This window comes from Phyllostomus discolor, chromosome 4 (assembly GCF_004126475.2).
Source record: "Phyllostomus discolor isolate MPI-MPIP mPhyDis1 chromosome 4, mPhyDis1.pri.v3, whole genome shotgun sequence".
Classification (NCBI taxonomy): domain Eukaryota; kingdom Metazoa; phylum Chordata; class Mammalia; order Chiroptera; family Phyllostomidae; genus Phyllostomus; species Phyllostomus discolor.
The window spans coordinates 131,159,542-131,168,657 of NC_040906.2; the positions used below are offsets into that span (position 1 = coordinate 131,159,542).

Sequence of the window (9,116 nt, forward strand, 5' to 3'; positions counted from 1 at the left end):
ACCTCCAATATAGAGAATTGTTAAAACTACTGAGCATTCATTCCAAAAGAAATAAACAATTGTCACATTTGGATATTAGAAGTAATACACTTAGTGCTGTTTGGCCATAGAAACAAGAGACCCATAAATTCTGGTTACAGAGATCCTTGTGAGCATATTGCATGATATAGAAAACCCTGGATATAGAGGGATTTCCTTAAACAAATATTTTGAATAACACTTTTTAAAAAAACATAATTTTAAGATAATACTGACACTAAAGGAGTGATAAGAATTTCCCCAATTGTCAAATGAATCCCAGCTTTGGAATGCCTTTTTCCAAGTTAACAAGTATTGCATTCAATTTATATTTAGTGATTAATATTATAAAAATATGCTCTGAAACATTTGCAGCATTTGTGTTTTACTGCTATAGCTATACAGTATGCTGTCAAATTCATATGCTTGCTGTATTTTCCCTTGCTGGTTTAGATCCTGTTTGTAAGTCACGTTCCATTGAATGACTCATAAATAAAGAAATTTCTAACAAAAACTAGAAAGAAACAAATTTTTTGTAATGCTTCATGCATTAGCTAGTAAAGTTTCCCCATGATATTTATATGAAAAATTCATTGACTTAATGGGTTATCATTTGAGAAAGAAACAACATATAGGAGGGCATTTAATACTCACTGTAGAGAATGGTTCCATTCAAAGCACTTGTCTTTACAGTCAATAGATGGTAACAATTCTGTTTTGTTCCTTCTCCAGCAGAAACTTCAATCCATTTAGGGTTGTAAAAAAAGGCAGTTCTAAATAGGAATTCCCATTGAAAGATGGAAAAAAACAAACCTGCATCTAAAAAAAAATCATGTTACTATATTCTGATATATTATATTGCTAATCAAGCAGATAAGAATATAATGTTAATAGTTGTCATTCATCTTAAAAAGATAAAACTGATATTTATAAATATTATTTAGGCCCAACTTTAAGAAACTTAGATATATAAGTACAATACATTTTTAAAGTCATTGTCTCATATAATTAACCACCAGTCTAGAGGAAAAGACTTGAAGCAAGAATCTAATTTTTTGTTCATGGATGAGCTTTAAGGGTGAATAAAAACCCTGAAAGTATATGAAAATAATTTGTGAAATAATAGTTTTCATTAGATTCTTAAAGTATTCTGCAGTACAAATGGCTGGACATCAAATTATAGCCTTAAAATGATGAACTTTATTTGATGTAATTATATCCTAAAATCTGTGACATAAAAGATTAGAAAATGTTCACATTCCTTTATTATTATTCAATAATACTTAGTGATTTTCACTAATATGTAAAATATTTTATAAGGAGCATTACTAGAATATGTAAGGCTATTAATAATTTTTAGGGCTTCCTCTTTTAGAATTCTTATATTTTAATTGATTAATCTCATAAAATCTTGAGGCACATAATTTTAAAAGTATTATTTTTGCTGTCATATATATGATTAAATCTATAGACTTGGCACACTTAGCAAATATATTATATAAGATATTGAAAATGCAGCTTTATTTTTTGTCTCACTCACAATGGGAAGTTTCTCTGCCTCTGGGTGAAAACTTGGCAATCCCTGTGATTCATCCTTCTTTCTAATTATACAATAATTAGAAAACTCACATTCGGTCTAAGAAATTCATCAACACTTACTCTTCCTCAAAGATATGACTTCCCCCACCCCCTTTACCAGTCAAGGCCTATAGGGTGCCTGGTACTGGTCTGTCTTGAAGGGCAGAAAGAACCTGGTTTCTGTTCTTTTTTTCCTTCTTACAACCTTCCCTTCAGGCCAGCTGTGTTTTGGACCTTCTAGTTTCAAATGGGAGAGGGCAAGGTGTGAAGGCACAGTTTAAAGGAGAGAGAACATAAAGAAAGGAGAGCTGTTAAAGCTGGTGATTAATATTGTGAGCAGGCCTCCTGCTCTGTAGGAATAGTTGTTTAAAATGATCTGTTTCATTCATGGTAGGAATGTCAGATAAAATAGAGGATGCCTCAGTTAAATTTTAACTTCAAATAAACAGCAAATATTTTTTTTTAGTATATCTCATGCAGTGTTGGGACATACTTAGACTAAAAAAACTATTTGCTCTTTATTGAAATTCAAATTGAACTGAATGTCCACTATATTTAGTGTTAAATTTGGCAACCCTATGACTCATGAGGATTTGTGCAGTCTTTAGCAACCCTCTGCCAACTGCAAGTCGTAGGACTTGTGCCTGTCTTGGGTTTGTCACTTTTAACTTGGTCCCACTCTGATTTTTCACATTATATTCAGGACCCCTGCTGTTGATAACCACTTCCCTGTGTCAAAGACAAAGTTGCACATTTTGAAGGCTAATGCAATAGTGAAGAGAGGCCAGAATTCGGTCTTTGCTCCACTTTCTGAAACAAAAAGTGATGGACTTTTTAAGAGCTGAGATGAAGGGATCATCAGCTACCTGTTTTGCTAGTTGGCCTTACCCCGCAAAATGTAAGCTTTCTCATGTCTTCATTGCAAGACGTAATTTACAGCTTGGAGCAAGGCACCCATTGAAGTTAGGTTGCTGCCATTCCATAGAGATGGAGATAGGACCATGATCTTTATTGATTACAATTGAAAGAGGTTCTGGAGAAAGACATTCCTGGGTTGCAAACTGCCAAAACACTTTCAAAAAGATTTACATCTCAAGGGGCCAAAGAGAGAATTTATAACTGAAAGTTTTCTAAAGTAAATGCACTAAGAAGAGTGAGGTCAAAGGCCTAGAGTCAGGAAGAAGCCTGGCTAGCGTTCAAGCACCCTGAAGTGAATGTAAGGTGGTCCCAGTCACCTAACTAGTAAAACCAGTTGGGCAGAACAAAAAATGACTCTGGGTCAAATCTCTTTTCTGAGGGTCTCTATCTAGTTCATGGTAAACACTCCTGCATTCCCTGCTCTACCGTCTGTGGGAGTATAGTTAATTTTCAGTCTCTTCTCTCTTGCTCCATAACACACATGCACACACACACACACAGGCTGCTTTGGCTTTCTCAGGTATGAATGTGTGACTGTTGGTCCACAGTGTTCTTTCCCAGGTGATCTAGTTACAGGCTACCACCAAACACGTCACACGGTGAGTGAGAGAGTGTAAAGAGTGAGGCTGGCTGATAGCTTTCTACAAAACTGTTGTCCTCAAAAGCATTATCTCTAAAACTCCTCTCCTTTTCAAATGCTGCCCCTTTTTTATCAAGTGTTTCCCAGTTAAAACCTGCTTTTAGATTATGGCACCTCATTTTGTTTATGACATTATATCCTGGTTGTAAAAGGAAGATTTATGTCTAACATCTTGTTTGTAGCTGTAATTTTGTATCATCAGATACAAATAATATAATTTATCTATTAGCAAACTGCTTGATTTAATTTATATGGTAAAATAATATTAAAAAAATTTTGTCCTACACACAGTCTTTAAACTCCTAGAAATTTACCTAACTGGCTATTTTACTGGATCTTTTTTTCCCAAAGTTTTTAGGCTTAGTCGGAAACCTTTCATCAGTGCTAATATGCCTAGAAAATTTCTGTAATACTTAATACTTACTTTATTAAAATTTTCTCTTTTCTTGTCCCTCACAACACTATACTACAATTTGATTGTCTTCCTTACCTTCCCAATAGCACTTTTTCAGATTGTTCTTTCAATTATTCCATAGTGTGCTGTTTTTAAAGCTCCGTCCTGGGACATAATTCATCTATGTCTTTTCTAAATCTGATCCTACATTTTCTTCCTCCAAGCACATATTCTCCCAGGCTTAGAAACTCCGCATCAGTATCCACCCATCTCTTCTCAAACTAGTTGCTGATTCCTGTCATCTCTTTCTTAGATAGAATCTTGAAACTTCCCTTGTGTTACCTCTGCCCTTATTTAAGTTCTCATTACATTTCAACTTAAGTATTGGGAACAGCTTCTTTCTAACTGGCCTCCCTTTCTGTAGCGTCTGATAGCTGTCATTGCTGTCACGTCAGCATCATTCATTTGTAATCATCTCAGATCTTCAGTACTACGGAATAATTCATAGGCTTATGGAGTAAACCAGGCTCTCCATGGTCTTCTTTTTTGTGTTTCCACACACACATATCTACCAGCAAGGCTGAACCACAGTTTCTTCTGTGGTTTCACTTGTGTTCACACTGTTCTCATTGTCTGGAATGCCCTTCCCGTAATCCCAGATACATAAGACTTCCTTTCATTCGAGGCTCACCTTTAATATTCCCCCAGATTTGAACTCCTTATCATATTATATTAATAGCTACAACTTTTAGTGGGTGCATGTTTTTCCACATATATTACAGATATAAGAAATTTGGATAGAGCTGATAAAATAATAAATCTGAATCTGTTACATTGGATAAGGAGGTAAATTAACTTTGGTTAGTGAAATAGAATATTCTAAATAAATGAATTCTTAGAAGACGTCAAGGGAAGTATGAGTGAGAGGATGAATGTGCTTTCTTGTGACCACAAAAGGCTGCAACATCATTAGTTTTGGACCAGACAGAATAGAATATTAACAGATTCGGAACTGCACATGTACCACTTTTTAATATATAAGGAGAAAAAACGTAGGCCATCAAGTTAAAATGCAAGGTAGGCAAGCTCTACACTGGAGAAGGAAAGTTTGAATGACAAATTTAGATGTGGCTATGGCAGAGGAAAATGGATAAGATTACAAAGAGATGGACTTGGGTTTAAATTAGTAGAATCTTTATAATATAACTGGGCAACTATTTAAATGTTGCATATTTGAGATTTTACCATACTATGGTTTTAGCAACTGTTTCTTTCTACTACTTCTATTTATCCTGCTGGAGTCACTCATGTTTCATTCATTCAGCAAATATTTATTGAGTGCTAGTCCATGCTAGAACTGGTCAAGGGATAGATGGTGAGCAAAACAGATAAATACTTCACCCTCATGAGCTTAAATTCTATCTTTATGGAAGAAAATTCCAGGTTAGAAGTCAGTAAAATTTATTCTCCTGATGTGGTAGAATTTTTCCTGGCTCCTGGGAATATATGCCACCCTATTTGCTTATATTGTTATTATTTGCTCATATTGCTATTATTCCTTACATTTCTTCTCACTAAGGGTCATTAAGCCTAATATGAGGTGTAAGACTAGATAAAAGGACGAGTATAACAAAACCTATTCCATCTACCTTTCCACGCTATTTGTTCTCTGGTAGAAAGATCTGTGACTGGTTCATCTTTACATTTTCTTATGGCACAAACAATTTTGTATATTGTAGGCAAATACATTCTTATATACAACTACAGCTAAAACAGTCATTTGTGGTCATTTTGAAAAAAAAGACAGAAAAAATATTCTTATAATTAAAATGAGATGAAGAAAGACTATAGAGATTGGGTTCTGGCATTTTTTCCTGTGGTTAAGCTTTTTACATTATTAATAAATCCAAAGGAAAACTTCTGTAAGAGAACACTCTTAATATGAGGGTTCATATATGAATCAAATTTGGATTCATAATCAGGTTTTACTTATTCTGAGAAGTAGTGAAATCATCAAGAGCAGTAGAAATATAATTCAATTTGCTTAAAAATGACTTCCATGTTATTTCACAAGAGCACATCTATTGTATAATTCATGCGCACCTGCCTACTTCCTAACTCACACGCTCCTTGAACCTTGTTTTCAGAGCTGACAGGTTTTATGAAAATTATGGCAGGGAACAACAATTATGAACAATAAACATTTGCTATTGAATTGCTTTCTAACCACATTAATTTTCATTATCATCATGTTTAGTGAATATGTTGAAAACAGAACTGCCCTGAATGTGGAAAACAAGACTAATTGGGGTTAGGCGAAGTGTTTCCCGCTGCTTCCAAAAGCCTCTTCAGGCAATGCTATTTGAACACATTCCAAATTTGTTTCTCTTCCAATTATAAATGGGAAAAAACCTCCAGGGTTTTTATATGAAAATATGTATTAAAAACCTTACAAAATATGTTATATAGTAGTTAATTAGCAGCTTCTAATTACAACTTAGACATACATAATATTTAACTATCTTAAAGGGTTATATAGTCTGATCTAACTAATTATATTAACTTTTATATGGTTAACAAAATTTAAAATCAGTTCTGAGTCATGGAAAAAGCCAGTAGATTAACCCAGAAGGAGAATCTTTTGAATCCTTAAATTATGTTATATTAACAAACCTCCAAACTCTTAAATTGTCAAGGGAAGGTATGAAATAAACCATAGTACTTGAGTTTGAAGCACTTTTTGTTAGAAATATGGGTGAGTATAATTTTTCACCCAAAATGCTTTAGGACTACAGTCAATTAATAACAACAACTTACTGAAATTTAATTCAGGAGAGCACCATGGAATATTTTATGATAACAGAAACAGATGAGATTAGGACCTCTATCCTGACTACAATACAACTGAACAGTGTACATTTTATTCATTCTGAATAGAAATGGACTCCTTTGTCTACATTATGAATTATAATTTCCTCAGCCTAGTATAAAGGTTCCCTAGGATCTAACCCCCAAACTGACATACTGACATGCAAATAAAGCTACAAATGTGATAAGTCACAAATTATCCATATACAATGTTATTGCAATTCTTGGTACTAGAAGAAACAATATTGTTTGCTAGTCCTTTTTTATAATGAAGATATACTTAACTTACTAACTAGAAATGACAAATTAATAACATTGAATTGTTTTTGTTGAATCTATTCTTGCTTTTCCCAGAAAGAACATCATATGAATTCTCACCAAGTTCATAAAAAGTAGATAAGACTGATGCAATGTAATTATTAATATTTTGTTTTTACTTAAAAAATTTCATTGCTCATTTCATAATGCTAATTTTATTAAGTCTTGTGATGGACATGAATGTCATTAGTTAATAAATTATTGTATCCCTCTTCCTGAAGGATCATTGAAAAATAATAAATCTAACCAATAGTATTCAGAGATAAAAAGCTACAATCATGTATATTATTCCAAAATTGTAAAATGAAGTTCTAAGACCTATGAAATTAATATTATACATATTAACTATGAGGAACTCTGATGTCTGAAAGATTTGTATATACAGGGGTGGGCAAAAGTAGGTTAAATTAACACCAGCATTACCTAAAAGGTAAATGATAAGGATGTAAAATAATAACTAATATTAATGAGATAAACAATACAAATAAATAATAAAATAATAAATAACAATATAAGAATAAACTTTCATGTATTCACAACTATAAACCTAATTTAGCTCACCCTGTATATGGTACATGTAGTATTTATACATACAATACAATGTATAGTACTATAGTTTAGTATTTTATAAATGATACTAAACATTCTTACCACATCATACATTTTTTGCTTATTTTAGAATTAAAACAATTATTTTAGATTCAGATGGCCCATGACTTATGGGCTAAATTATTACCTTTATGGGGATAATTTCCATGTATTAGATATTCTCATTATATTAATCCATAAGTATTAATCAATTTGTTAGGTACCTGATAAAATTATCAACAACTCTGTTGCTGCTGCTAGTTCTGCTGCTATTTTTGAGGCATCTAATTTTCTCCCCAATAAAAAAAACTCCTGAAAAAATTAGGGCAGAACTAACATTTCTCCATTTAAAGCATGGAGAGAGTTTCTCTGCATCTGACCAAAGCTATGCACCAGGAAACAATGTGTGTTAAAACAAAACAAAATCCTTTCTCATTCTTCATTGTCACAGCCACTCTAGCAATGCTGTTTTTCATCCTTTGGTTTCTCCGTCAAAGAGTGGTAGATCATCCTGTTGAGTCCTTGACCCTCTCAAAAATCTGAGGCTTTAGAGCTATAACTCCACTTTGTCCTCTACAAAATAAAACTAAGTAAAACATTGTTTGGCACATCAAAAATATCTTCCATTCAGTAAAAATAAAATTAGGACAAGAAAGATAAAGAATTATCAATATGTCACATTGTCTGGATGTGTTATCATAATAGCTACCAATCTCTATTTATTTCTATCCCTTCTTTTTTTAGTTCAGAAATTTTGGCTGGGTATTTCATTTCCATAACTTAAGCTACTTCCTAGCTTCTGAAAACTCTCAATTGTCTATCTTTAGCACAGATAGCTTCTGACCCTGTATGTCCAGCTGTCTACTAGACACATCCACTTGGAAGGAATTTAGATAACCTAAACTCAACATACCCAAATCAGTTTTTTTGCCTTTTCTCTTTTAAAGTTTGTTCCTCTCTCTTTTTAATTTAAATTTATTTTTCTATTACATTTTTCATTCAATGTTATTTTGTATTGGTTTCAGGTGTATAGCATGGTGGTTAGATTTATCCACTTTAAAAAGGGATTCCCTTCTTTGGGATGTCTTACTACAGTAAGCATTCAAAGCCTCTGGTTTGACAAAAGCTTATTAGCCAGTCACCTACTTTTCTTCCTTCCTTCCTTTCTTGTTCTTCCTTTCTTTCCTTCCTTCCTTTCTTTCTTCCTTCCTTTCTTTTCTTCTTTTCTTTTCCTTTCCTTTCTTTTTCTTTCTTTCTTTTCTTTTTCTTTCTTTCTTTTTTCTTTCTTTTTTCTTTCTTTTTTTCTTTCTTTCTTCTTTCTTTTCAAAAATGGTGATATGTCTCCAAAAATGTGCAGATGTTCTGTGTAAATCTCAGTCCTCTTCCATTAATTTAATTTATTTTTTAAAAAAATACAGTGGTTTTCAAACTGTTGCTAGTCTACAACATTTCCACTAGTCCCATTTAGTCTTAACATTGTCACAGCAATTTGTTTGGGTAGCCATCACCATCTACAGTTTAATTTTAAGTCAATTACATGCATAAGCTGTATACATTGCCTATCACTTGTGTGTTTCAGGCTTAGATAAAAAATATGATAAATATCCACCTTCAGCTCACCAATATAGATAATTTGATGTATCTGAGATCTGAAACAGACAGTGTTGGGGGCTAAGAAGGAGGGGAGAGAAGGACAGAATGGGGTAGGGAGAGGAAGAGGGAAAGGGGGAGGTGGAATAGAGAGAGGATGGAAGAGGAGGAGAATATGAAGAGTCAGAATCCTCCTCTAATACT

At 33.2% G+C, this 9,116-nt stretch overlaps 1 protein-coding gene across 1 annotated transcript in view; it reads right to left on the reverse strand.

Annotated features, from left to right (window-relative positions):
* LOC118500231 (protein eyes shut homolog) overlaps positions 1–833 on the reverse strand; it is a 271,851-nt gene extending 271,018 nt beyond the window's left edge. The window contains exon 1 of the mRNA XM_036024309.1: positions 673–833. The gene's annotated coding sequence lies outside the window, so the exon portion shown is untranslated. The remainder of the gene's footprint in view (positions 1–672) is intronic.
* Positions 834–9,116: the final 8,283 nt, after the last annotated feature.